Here is a 13,949-nt window from a genome sequence, read left to right as displayed (position 1 = left end):
CTTGCTAGGAATCTTCTGCTCATATTAGCTAACTCATAAAAAAACTCATCATCTAGACTACAATTGCGTCTAGCCCTCACAAATTCTGCATAGGGGATAGATGCTATTTGATACCTAGGGTGCGAACTATCAGCGTGTAGTATGGAATTACAAGAAGTAGCTTTACGAAATAGTCTACTCTGGATCTTGCCTTCACCAATGAAAATTTCAACATCGAGAAACTCAATACTTGTTGTGCTGAATTGATATGTAAATTTCACATTCAAATCATTGGAATTCAAAAATTCACAGAAATCAAACAGTTTCCTTTCACCACCAGTCCAAATCAAAAAACAATCGTCTATGTATCTTCCCCAGAATAATATATGTGTCTGCCATTCACATGCATCAGAGCCCCAAATCCATTTGTGCTCGAACCACCCCATAAAAAGATTTGCATATGAGGGGGAGAATTTGGAACCCAGGGGTGGCGTTAGCATGGCACGACGAGGAGGACTACTTTTATTCCTCCTCGTTTTTTGCTCTTTCTGCAGCACACATAGAAAGAGCAAAACACCATGAACGATTGCCTGTACACAAATAATCATTCCAAAATGTTGCTTTGGTACTTCTGTGTGATGCGTTTTGCAGCACACATAGAAGTGCCAAATTTCCATTGCAGATTGTTTATGTGCAGGAAGGGATGCCTTCCTGCACTTAAACAATCTATACCCTCAACGCAGACACCCTTGCACTATGGTGCAAGGATGCCTGCCTTGGCAGCTTAATTCAGCACCGAATCAGGGGGAAACGCAGGGGTGCGCTGTATTTCTGTAAATATGGCACATCCCTGCATTTCAAAGGTGGCGCAGCGCTGCCATTTTTGCCGCAGCTCCGTGCTGTGCCACTTTATCATAAATCTGGGCCTGTGTTTAATAAAAACTTTGCACAAACATACATTGATGACAGAATATGTATTGCATTGTTGGAATTTATCATGAGATAACAGTTATCTCTCAGCAGGTTATAACACATTATAACACACATCCGCTGCTACTCACCGTAAAGCGCTTCAAAGCCTCGTCAGAGGTAGTAAGCTCTATATAAATCCAATTATAATTACAGTTTGTTCTATTTATTTCCATCTGAAGCATTCCTTGTATAAGATGGTGCAAAAGGCCACGGATATAAAAGAGGATTTAATAAGGGTATTGTAAGTCACCGTGGGGATCACTGACTTTATCAAGGATCATATCTGTGATTCTCATTGCTATCAAGAAACTCCTCAATGCCTTGCAATACCCTCATGACGTACAGCGGAAGTAACTATCACATAGCATTTATTGTTCGTATTATCCTTATTATCCCTATTATTTTTGTTATTAATGAAAAATCATGATTTCTTTGTTTTTCAATACAGTGAATGTACCAACTTCCTACCTGCATCTGCTCTTTAAAACTCGGCCATCCAGGCTGTGCTTGAGATTTATTTATCTTGAATTTATTTGGAAAAAATATTAACTTTAAATTGCACTATTTAAAGTAGGGAAAGACAGTTGAAAAGAGCTATTATGGTGAATGAAAACGAATCGCTGTGACATCGCATGCCCACCAGATGGCAGACTTTAACCTAAAAATAGCAGAAATAGCACTGCAAATTGTGCTTCTAGCAAAATCTCGACATCTAAATGCATGTGACGGTTCCTCCAAGTAGCTGCCCAGATGAATAACTTTAATTCTCTCCTGGAGCCATCAGAATGCAGGCAGAAATATGAACAGAAAAATACTGCTCTAATATTGTTTGTCATACATTAGCTAAGAGAAGGGTAAAAATACAACTTGTCATCTGTATATGTCCGTTATCTTACTGCTTTGAACACAACGATTGTTTTCAAGTATGGTAGGGATGGACGGAACCACTTTGTATACTCCCACAGGGTAACTGTTCGGGGCGTTGATGGAAGCTACATCCGTGGAGTCTCTGGGAGTGATTTTTTAGGGGCGGCGCACATTGGACCAGGTCCTCCCTGAACAGGAACACAAGCAACCAAAGACCGGTTTCGCTCTGATTGGCGCTATTCAGGTATGACTTGGTTACAGTGGCAGAGTGAGCATGGGGTCCATGTCTGGGCATACCCTTCCCACTTAGGGTCAGATGTACAACTTATTTTGCCTGTCGAAAAACGGCCATCCGTTCGTTGGCGACCTGTCAAATGCATTTTGGCACAAACCAACCCTATTTTGCGAGTCAGTAACCTATTACCGACTCGCAAAATAGGGTTTGCGAGTTGCTATTAGGAATGTGCATATAAAGGGCATCCCTTCCGAACAGCGAGTCACATGGCCATGTTCAAATGTTTTACGACTGGACTGTAGTCGCAAAACATTCGCAGATTACCGCCAATTTCAAGTTGATAGTAAGCCATTTTCAAATGGGTACGGGTACACAAGGGAATCCTTCCCCTTTGTGGATGGGGGTGCCATCATTTTTTAAGAGCATACAGTTGTCCCACGGACAATTGCCTACTCTTAAAAAAATGAAAAGAATACTTTTTATTTTAAAATGCATCCTGTTTTCCTTTAAGGAAAATGGGCTATATTAAAAAAATGCTTTATTTAAAAAGCAGTCACAGACATGGTGGGCTGCTGACCCCAGCAGGCCACCATCCCTGTGAGGGCCGGCCATTACCAATGGGTTGCAAACTGCGAACTGCATCATGAATATTAATGAGGCAGATCCCTTGCGACACACTTGTGAATCACAAACAGTGTCTCAGACATTGTTGTACATCAGAGATTGCAACTCACAATTTGTGAATCGCTGAAATTCCCAAATTGTGAGTCGCAATCTCTGATGGTCATACATCTGGGAGGTGGAAAGGGGGAAAAGAGCACATTTATAGCCCACACTTCTTCACCAGTACATCCCCAAAGTTTTCTTGATTATTTCCTTTGCGTCAGTGGAGGCCGGGTACAATGATTTGTTGCTTTCTCTTGGGGAGATGTGGAGAGAAATTCTTTTGTGTTGTGGTTGAGCAGGACCCTGGTTGCAATGCTATCTTTCAGGCAGACTCTTTTTTGAAGCAGAAGTCCACATGGTGGCATTCAAAGGTAGTTGAGGAGCTACGTAAGGTAGGTTCTCGGCACAAAGGGCAAACTACCTTCTAATCCTTCCAGGCACAGCACCAGCAGGCCCTTGTTTTGAGCTCTCAAACATGGTCCTAGCTCAACACAAGGGAAAACATGATTCCCACAGCTGGTCACGCCTTTCTCGGGCTAGTGCATGCAGCTTTGTTGAAGTAAACAGATGAACTACTTAACAGGGTCCCAGGGCCAGTTTTTATTCCAGAACTGACTGTAGATGCCGGCCTTCTAGCCACTCAAGATTGATGCAGTGTTTGAAAGAGTGGGAGGACAGAATCAAGTCTAAGTTTATTTCCTTTTCACTGTAGTCTATTTCCTTGGTAACCACTATCCCATAAGATGTTAACTACTGCAGAAAAGTCATCCTTTTATCCCTGTTCACCCCCTGGTTTCAAACTGATACTGGTGATTACTGACCCTGAAAGTGCCCTAGCTGTGCCAACCAGCCCAGGGCCTGGGCCAGAGCTCCATCCTCTAGAGGTATGTGCTGATTGTATGATTTTAATTGGCCAATAAAACATACCTGTAAATCCCTAATATATGGTAGGGCATTTAGGTTTAGAGACCCCAGTGGCCTTAATGTACTTAAGTGTGTGCTGCTGTGGTGTCTGATGTCATGTTAAAGCCATCCTTGCCTTGCAGGCTGGATTTAAAATAAATCTGTGTCCAAATTCAACTTGGAATTCAAATTATATTCAAAGTCCAAAACCACCTTTTTATTTGTTATGGGTCACCCCTAAGGTCTGCCTAGGTGACCCAAGGCAGGGTGCATAGTTGTTAAAAGTAGGGACAATACAAAATATATTTTACATGCCCCAGTATGGGAAAAAATCTAACGCTGATTTTCCCTATGGAAATGCTGATATCCCCAAAGGTTAACTTGGGGAGGACTTTATTACATTTAATCAAGTCTAACTTTGGATTAGAGCTAGCTAGAAATATCATTCGAAGTAAAATATGAAGGGTCACCTTAGCTTCAACAACTTTCCAAGGTCAGATTTCATATAGCTATTACAGGAAAGCAGTTTCAAAAGTAACCATTATGAAGTTACTGAAAAGCATCCCCTGTAGCAGCCTCTTCTGATCGGTCAGCCTTTAACAGCATGAGCCACCTCTCCCTGAGTAAAGTGAAGCCATCAACATTGACTCGCTGGTCAGACCAACCACACAGTTCGTCCCTCTGAAATGCTCCAGAGAACTAGAAAAGTTTCAAAGTCCAAAGGTAAAGGAGTAGATCGGGATGTACCTGGAGAAGCAAGCCACTGTCATTGACGTCTTCCCCAGCAGCGATTGATTCATGGTTCTCCTCACCGCCAACATCAAGGACACAACTCCCATATTTTTCACCAAGCTGTCAGGCTGCAGCAGGGCTCTGTCATTGACTGGAACTTTGGATTTAACCAGCCCAAGGGCCTGCAGACAAGCCAGTGAATGAGTCAAAAGAATCAAGAATTCTTTTAAGTCTGAAGGTAAAACTTTTACCAGGACCTAGATCACAGCCTACCCGGCCCACAGTCCATTGTGGTCAGCCTTAAACGTTGACTTTGTCCAGTAGTGTGACTCCCTAGTGTTCCAAATGGTGGTTTAGGCTTTACGTACATTTCATTTTTTTTAATCTTTAGAAATTCATGTCTGGTTCTTTACATTGAATTGTTGTCATTTTTGTGTAACTTTAAAGTTAAACATATTTCTATTTTCATATATTTGTGCTGGTTTTTATTGTGTTGTATCCCTTTATTGGTTTAGTGGTATTAAATGCTTTACAATTCTTAAACCCTAAGTTAAGCCTGACAGCTCGTTTGTCAGAGCATCCGCAACGCCTGGCCAGCTCTTCACGCTTCTGTGATGACCATTCATGCAGCTCTCCTCGCTCCTTGCAGCCTCCCCCACCACGAACTGGACTCTTTGCGCTGAACTTTGAGAAGGTAACTTTTTCAGTGGAATTAACCTGGTCCTCATATATGGCCCGCACACCATTATGGTCGGCCTCAACTTGTGACTTTACCTCGGTCTAGCACGGCCACATAACTGTGAGCGACGCTTTGTGCTTTTAGGTGCTACAATTACCTAAATCATTTAAATTGCATGACTCTGGTTCTACTGATTACATTTTTGTCAGTTTGGTCCTATTTTAATTACTACATTTTAAACTGTATTTCTAAATTGCTTTGGGACTTTTATTGTGTTGTATTTTTACATTAATACTGTTTGTATTACTGTTTGTATTCTGTATAAATACTTTACAATTTGCCTCTAAGATAAGCCTGACTGTTTTCGTCCCAAACTGCCAGAGGGTTCAGCACAGGTTAATTTAGAGTCTTTTGTGGATCGCCCTGACAAGGATTGTGGTTGTTACTTGAGTAGGGTTTTTACCCACCTCAACCAACAACACCATTTCTCACACCATCCATATTTTAATCAACCTTTACCATATCGAAAAAACAGACAGGATGGGCCCCCACTAAATGACCCAGTTAAGGACATACCACTAATTTAAAATATGTTTCTTTCTGCCTTGCTGGGCCTCAACAGTAAGGTGCAGCTTGAGTCCTTATGGGACAGTGAGTTCAAAATCCACATCTGGTGATTCCTGTATCACTTAATGGAATAACAGTGATGAATGGAAATGTTTGAATAGATTGTAACTACTTGCATTTCATCTCATTATTTTTCGAGTTTGACTCTTCCTTTGTATATTGGTGCTATTTTCAGATCAGGCTTGCCCCTAATACAAAAGAGCCAATCCAACTGATCCACAAGTCAAATGTCGCCTGAACACGAACACAAACAACCCTCTAACATAGGAACCCAAATGTTGCATGACAACCCTCCTCCATAGCACTGAAATGATGTATTTAGTTGCTCAAATTAATCAGAACTACTGATAATAGCACTGGTAATGCCATGATACTCCTTTAATAAATGAGTTATTTGTGGTCTTATAGGAAGGGATCAACATTATGTAAACCAAATTGGACCTGGCTCCAAACTAGACAGCCCATTTTTATATCTGGCTTTGAGCCCCTTTCAAGCTGGATGTAATGACAGATACATATTGCTCACTGGTGATCATTCGCAGGAAATTTAATTTTTTGGTATTCTAATAACTTTAGCGCCGTTCGATGAATCATCACAAAACCTTCTAAATAAAAGAGTCATCCGCCTCAACTTCGTCCTGGAAAGTTTCAGAGTGATCCGTCAAGTGTGGGCAGAAAAAAGGGACGAGTGAAAATGTATTTCCCCATGCAATATTAATAAGAAAATTAGACTCTGCTACAGCCTAAATGGCTGAACAGAATTACTCCAAATTTGGCACAAAGTTAGATCCTGATCCAGACACTTTGCTTTTGTGATGTGTTGTAGATGTGGAGGGTGAGTTGGTACAAAATAATTTTTGTTTTGCATGTGTGTGCCACAATCTCCAACCCCACCATTTTGCTCACTGCTCGACACCATCTGTCCTATGATTGGAACCCATAAAGTAATTATAATGGTAGCCAATGTTGCTTTTACCTATTATAACCTGTATTTATTCTACTACAGGGCGACATCTAGGAATAGTTTGTTCAAAGTTTGTTCCGGACTAACTGTAAGTGACTGGATATACCGTAACTGATAGTTTTAGGTGACCACAGTCCCCCTTTTTTTGACACTTAGGAGAAGCATGTAATCATTAGGTCCTGAAGAAGCGTTGTAGGATCAGGCTGGACCTCATAGAAGCGAAACATGTTGACCCTTCTCTGAGGGTTGGTTTGATAGTTTCCCACCCTCTTTTTGTATTCCTGTAGGAAAGAGTGATTGACCATTGTCTCTGTTTCACTCTTTCTTCCTCCTCTTTTAATCTTGGCCTCAACCCTCCCTTTGGATCAATAAAGTCTTTCTGGGTTTGTGAGCCAATTTTAATTTTCTCTTGTGACTCTCCTAGTTTTTTCTTGTCCAAACTCACTCTTGGGGTCTTGGCATCATTGAGAAAAGATCTCTGGCAAAGAGCACCCCCTTCATTGGGGGGAGCCCATCAGACATTGCAGCACCGGTCTGACGAGGAGCACTCCGATGATGAAGCACGACACCCATCTGGGTGTGTGAGGACTTTTGCTCCTAAAATTTAGGACTTCCTTTCTTCCTTTCACCTACTTTCGTTTGGAACAGTGTATTTTGTTTATTCGTATGATACTTTTTCCGGGAGGGCTTACACTGGACCATTATTCCTCCCGATACCTCTATTTATTATTCTATCAAGTACAGCGGCTCAGCTGTGGGATTCATTCTAGCCCCCGGCATGGATAACTTCCAGGGGCTCAGTTTTGATGATGATATCGTGTCCGCTATCTTACAGACTCCGTCTATCCTAGGAAATGACGGTGCAGGACCTTCTGGTCCGTCTAAGGAAGAGTGGGACAAATTGTCTGCACTCAAGCGTGACCTTATTAAAACAGTTCTTCCTGGGACCATTATGACAGAATATTTGAGAGCAAACATAGCCCCTAACGGGCTTCTCGTATCCAATATGCCAAGGATCTTCTTCCCAGATTTGGCCTTTAGTAAAGACTGGGCCCAGATCGCCTGGAAGTGCACACAAGACTGGCTAGTTCTCATTATCAGCACATCCAAACGAATAGCAGAATCCATTACCATACAAATCAACCTTATGGAGAGTACACTAAAAACCTCTATCTCTCTTGCCGCCTTCAAGAGCCGGTTGACAGAGATTAATTCCGAACTCAACGAAACGAGGGAATTCCTGACCCAGCAAAAGATTACCAAATTCTAGAAGGACATTACCAGGTTCAGTAGGGAGAAGGTCTATCCCTACATTAAAGAGGACTTCACTGCTGAGACCCAGTCAGTCTCTTCGGATGAGTCTTCCTCCTCAATGAGGAAATCCGCAAATTTAGCAATAGTTCCTCATCTGATGGGTGGAACACGGATGATGATAGATCTCAACCATTGTTTCACTACCCACAGTATCATCCTGGGCAACCTCTAGCATGGCAACAGCCCTTCCCCTTTTTCCAACCACGCCCCATGCTGCCTTACATGCCTTTTTTAGGCCGCGGCCAGGGCAGAGGAAGAGGCAGAAGGAGAGGAAGAGGCAGAAGGGTCTATTGGGCCCAGGACGAACCCCAAATGGTAACCCGGAGTCAAGGGAAGAACCAACCAACTCGGACCTAGTAGTTAATCTATCTTCTAGACCACTCTCTTCTGATGAAGCCAGGGTCTTGAACAGAGGGTTGGGTTTTGTACCCACTCCAAAAGAAGACTTCTTCCGTCTTCAATGTGAACTGCCTAAATTCTTTAGAAAAATCCGACTTCAGTTTTTTTTCAAAGACAGACCTAATGATAACCAACCTGAAGATTCAGGTCTGAGGAACCCGTCTCAATTCATGCCTCCCTCCGCATCCATGCCTTGTGACGTCTTGGCATTTGAGAAAGCAGTAATGAGTGATCTCACTAGACTGCAACCTAAACAGAGTTTCTTTAACATTTCTACGATTGAGAGCGATGCGTTGAGGGCCTTGGCTTCTGATTTTGGTATCGTAATAAAACCAGCAGATAAGGGTGGTGCGACAGTTGTGATGAACTCAGCTGACTATAGACAAGAGTGTCTACGTCTGCTCGGGGATTCCACTTACTATGCCCAGATCAGACATGACCCCACAGAGAGATTACAAACAGAGATCCGTGGGATGATAGAGGAGGCACTGAGCAATTCATGGATCTCTCAGAAGGAAGCAGAATTCCTAGATACCTTGAATCCACGCATTCCTTATTTCTATTGCCTCCCGAAAATTCACAAAGGTAGAACACCTCCCCCGGGTCGCCCCATAGTTTCAGGGATTGGTTCAGTTCTCGAACCGTTATCCATCTTTTGTGATCATTTTTTACAACCCATTGTTCAGGAATCAGCTACTTACCTGAAAGACACCAAAGAAGTCCTCAATCTGATCGAGACTATCAACTCTATGGTTTTTGTTCAGGCTCTCATCACTCTAGACGTAGAGGCCTTATATACTAGCATAGGTCAAGAAGCTACCTTACAGGTAGCTGAGACTGCTCTTTCTTCCACCAATCGAGTATTAACCTCTCCAGTTCATTTCATCATGCACTGCGCTGCTCTGGCAATGAAAGAACATTTTTTCCAATTTGAAGATCTACTCTTTCATCAAATACGAGGCACATCGATGGGAAGCACTTTTGCGCCAAGTTTGGCTTGCCTCTATATGTACGACTTCGAAAATAAATTCATACTACCGACCACCAATCCATTTCATGACAATATCAAATTATGGCACTGGTATATCGATGACATTTTGATTATCTTGCAAGGTTTACCTACTGAGGTTGACCTATTCACTACCTGGATCAATGGTTTAGATCCTTATTTGAAGTTCACTTCCGCAGCATCCAGAACCCAGATACCCTTTTTGAATTTGATGATCAGCATAGAGGGCGGTAAATTATATACCTCCACTTATCACAAAACAACCGATCGCAATAGCTTGCTGCTATACGAGAGTCATCATCCAAGAGCATTGCGTGACAACCTACCTTACGGCCAGTTCTTACGACTACGCCGTAATTGTAGTAATATCCACACATTTGACTCCGAAGCGAAGATCTCTCTAATAAACTTAGTGATCGCCATTATCCAGATCATGTGGTGCATACAGCCTACAAGCGAGCCAAACACTTCAACAGAGATGCATTACTATCTACAACCCCTCGTTCCTCAGACACCAAACTCACTTGTGTGTCTACATTCACCCCGATGTCCAATTCCATAAAGAAAGTGGTAAACAAGAGATGGGCTATCCTCCGCAGTGGAGGTGAACGGATTTCTAAACCTCTCTTTGCTTTCAAGAGGACGACTAACATTAGGTATATGTTAGTCCATACCCGTCCTCGCCCTGTCACTCGACTTCCCAAACAGAAAACACTATGGGACACCCCACCTGTTGTAGGTCACTTCCCCTGTGGGAACTGCAATGTCTGTTCCCTTACAAAACGACTAAGGAATCTTGACCTTGATCCTATAGGTACATGGCGGTTATTAACACACACCAACTGTAATAACCGCAACTGTGTATACTTGATTACGTGCCCTTGTGGTCTGCGCTATGTAGGTATGACCACTCGGGCAGTCAAATTAAGAATCAATGAGCACCGCAGTAATATTAGATGCGGACGTACCTTGACAAAATTGAGTATCCATTACATGGAAATCAGGCATAATCCGGACGACATGTGGTGGGTTCTTCTACAGACCAGCCCACATGAGCATACTAGAACACTTTTTGAATTGGAACAACGCTGGGTGTTCAAATTGAACACCCATATAAATGGACTGAACGATGACATCCTTTGGATTAGTTTGGCTAAATAGTGTTATTAGGTGCCTTGACCAGGCGCCTTGAACATACTTTTCCAGGTCAATTATGACTGTATGACCAACTACTCCCTATTTTCCCTACTTGGTTTCCTTTTCACACATCAATCTAATTATAGCTGCAATCCAAACATATTGACACTATCTTTTAAGCATTTCCGGTTCCATCTCTGTCCCACTTGGAAATTACCAGTTTTCCTTTTTATATAAACCTGTGAACTTGCCATTACGGGTTATTCTCTGTCAAATGATTTGTTTAGACTATGAGTCTTTTTTCACTTTCTACCCTCCGTCGTCGATGCTCCTTTGTCTAACCCATGCTGAGCTCGGTTGCCTGGCAACGCGAGCCTCATTACTGTGGGCTGACTTCCGGTCGACAGGTTCTTCAGCCACCGGAGCTGTGTCATCCCCATTCTTTCGGGAGCACGGCTTCGGGTAGGTTACCCGCATCGTCTAGGAGCGCCACAAGTAAGTGATAGCTCACCCTTGCCCCGTATGTCGTGCCTATTATATTATGTGTGACTGCGATCATTTCGGACCTCTTGTGCGATTTACTGACGCGCAGGCCCGCAAGTTTCTACTTACCTTTCTCGGGAGCACCTCCCGTAGTAAAACAGTTTTTACAGAGACAGCCACTTTGTTTTCCCTGTTCATGATTGTGAACATGCAAGCCTTCTACCTGTGACAATGATCATTTTTACCGCTTTTTACGAGCCATTATCAGGCAGTCTGCGTGTTTCTGTATTCTGAAGTATCCTCTGCAGTAAAACTTTTTTACGGGCATAAATAATCCACCTTCCTCGTCAATGGAGAATGTTGACATTTCTCTAATGCCTTGCTGTAGGAAGTTGGCTCTGTATGCACTATTTCAAAGTAAGAAATAGCATGCACAGAGTCCAAGGGTTCCCCTTAGAGGTAAGATAGTGGCAAAAAGAGATAATTCTAATGCTCTATTTTGTGGTAGTGTGGTCGAGCAGTAGGCTTATCAGAGGGTAGTGTTTAGCATTTGTTGTACACACACAGGCAATAAATGAGGAACACACACTCAAAGACAATTCCAGGCCTATCGGTTTTTATATAGAAACATATCTTTTCTTAGTTTATTTTAAGAACCACAGGTTCAAGATTTACAAACAATATTTTAAATGAAAGGTATTTCACTTAGGAACTTTAGGAACTTTGAATTAGCAAAATAGCATATACAGTTTTCACACAAATGAAAATAAGCTATTTTAAAACTAGACAGTGCAATTTTCAACAGTTCCTGGGGGAGGTAAGTGTTTGTTAGTTTTGCAGGTAAGTAAACCACCTACAGGATTCAAAGTTGGGTCCAAGGTAGCCCATCGTTTGGGGTTCAGAGCAACCCCAAAGTTACCACACCAGCAGCTCAGGGCCGGTCAGGTGCAGAGGTCAAAGTGGTGCCCAAAACACATAGGCTTCAATGGAGAAGGGGATGCCCCGGTTCCAGTCTGCCAGCCGGTAAGTACCCGCATCTTCGGAGGGCAGACCAGGGGGGTTTTGTAGGGCACCGGGGGGGACACAAGTCAGCACAAAAAGTACACCCTCAGCGGCACGGGGTCGGCCGGGTGCAGTGTGCAAACAGGCTTTCGGGTTTGCAATGTAGTTCAATGGGAGACCTAGGGGTCTCTTCAGCGATGCAGGCAGGCAAGGGGGGGGGGCTCCTCGGGGTAGCCACCACCTGGGCAAGGGAGAGGGCCACCTGGGGGTCGCTCCTGCACTGGAGGTCGGATCCTTCGGGTCCTGGGGGCTGCGGGTGCAGTGTCCTTACCAGGCGTCGGGTCTTTGAAGCAGGCAGTCGCGGTCAGGGGGAGCCTCTGGATTCCCTCTGCAGGCGTCGGTGTAGGGGCTCAGGGGGGTCAACTCTGGCTACTCACGGGCTCGCAGTCACCGGGGAGTCCTCCCTGTAGTGTTTGTTCTCCACAAGTCGAGCCGGGGGCGTCGGGTGCAGAGTGCAAAATCTCACGCTTCCGGCGGGAAACGGGTGTTCTTTCAAAGTTGCTTCTTTGTTGCAAAGATGCTTCTTTCTTGGAGCAGAGCCGCTGTCCTCTGGAGTTCTTAGTCCTTTTAGATGCAGGGTAGTCCTCTGAGGCTTCAGAGGTCGCTGGACCCTGTGGGACGCGTCGCTGGAGCAGTTCTTTTGAAGTGGGGAGACAGGCCGGTAGAGCTGGGGCCAAAGCAGTTGGTGTCTCCGTCTTCTCTGCAGGTTTTTCAGCTCAGCAGTCCTTCTTCGTCTTAGGTTGCAGGAATCTAGTTTCCTAGGTTCTGGGGAGCCCCTAAATACTGAATTTAGGGGTGTGTTTAGGTCTGGGAGGGCAGTAGCCAATGGCTACTGTCCTTGAGGGTGGCTACACCCTCTTTGTGCCTCCTCCCTGAGGGGAGGGGGGCACATCCCTATTCCTATTGGGGGAATCCTCCAAAATCAAGATGGAAGATTTCTAAAGGCAGGGGTCACCTCAGCTGAGGACACCTTAGGGGCTGTCCTGACTGGTGGGTGAGTCCTCCTTGTTTTTCTCATTATCTCTCCTGGACTTGCCGCCAAAAGTGGGGGCTGTGTTCAGGGGCGGGCATCTCCACTAGCTGGAGTGCCCTGGGGCATTGTAACACGAAGCCTGAGCCTTTGAGGCTCACAGCTAGGTGTTACAGTTCCTGCAGGGGGGAGGTGTGAAGCACCTCCACCCAGAGCAGGCTTTTGTTTCTGTCCTTAGAGAGCACAAAGGCCCTCACCACATGAGGTCAGAAACTCGTCTCTCAGCAGCAGGCTGGCACAGACCAGTCAGTCCTGCACTGAACAATTGGGTAAAATACAGGGGGCATCTCTAAGATGCCCTCTGTGTGCATTTTTTAATAAATCCAACACTGGCATAAGTGTGGGTTTATTATTCTGAGAAGTTTGATACCAAACTTCCCAGTTTTCAGTGTAGCCATTATGGAGCTGTGGAGTTCGTTTTTGACAGACTCCCAGACCATATACTCTTATGGCTACCCTGCACTTACAATGTCTAAGGTTTTGCTTAGACACTGTAGGGGCATAGTGCTCATGCACCTATGCCCTCACCTGTGGTATAGTGCACCCTGCCTTAGGGCTGTAAGGCCTGTTAGAGGGGTGACTTACCTATGCCATAGGCAGTGTGAGGTTAGCATGGCACCCTGAGGGGAGTGCCATGTCAACTTAGTCATTTTATCCCCACTAGCACACACAAGCTGGCAAGCAGTGTGTCTGTGCTGAGTGAGGGGTCCCCAGGGTGGCATAAGACATGCTGCATCCCTTAGAGACCTTCCCTGGCATCAGGGCCCTTGGTGCCAGGGGTACCAGTTACAAGGGACTTACCTGGATGCCAGGGTTGTGCCAATTGTGGAGACAATGGTACATTTTAGGTGAAAGAACACTGGTGCTGGGGCCTGGTTAGCAGGGTCCCAG

At 44.3% G+C, this 13,949-nt stretch overlaps 1 long non-coding RNA gene across 1 annotated transcript in view; it reads left to right on the top strand.

The window, feature by feature from the left end:
• The first annotated feature begins 10,892 nt into the window (after positions 1 to 10,892).
• LOC138260422 (uncharacterized) overlaps positions 10,893 to 13,949 on the top strand; it is an 87,638-nt gene continuing 84,581 nt past the window's right edge. Inside the window, exon 1 of the long non-coding RNA XR_011198853.1 lies at positions 10,893 to 10,978. This is a non-coding gene — a long non-coding RNA (uncharacterized lncRNA). The remainder of the gene's footprint in view (positions 10,979 to 13,949) is intronic.

The sequence above is a fragment of the Pleurodeles waltl genome, chromosome 9 (genome assembly GCF_031143425.1).
Source record: "Pleurodeles waltl isolate 20211129_DDA chromosome 9, aPleWal1.hap1.20221129, whole genome shotgun sequence".
Classification (NCBI taxonomy): Eukaryota; Metazoa; Chordata; class Amphibia; order Caudata; family Salamandridae; genus Pleurodeles; species Pleurodeles waltl.
The sequence above is the reverse complement of the archived record's forward strand: the minus strand, read 5'-3'. Positions and strand labels throughout refer to the sequence as shown.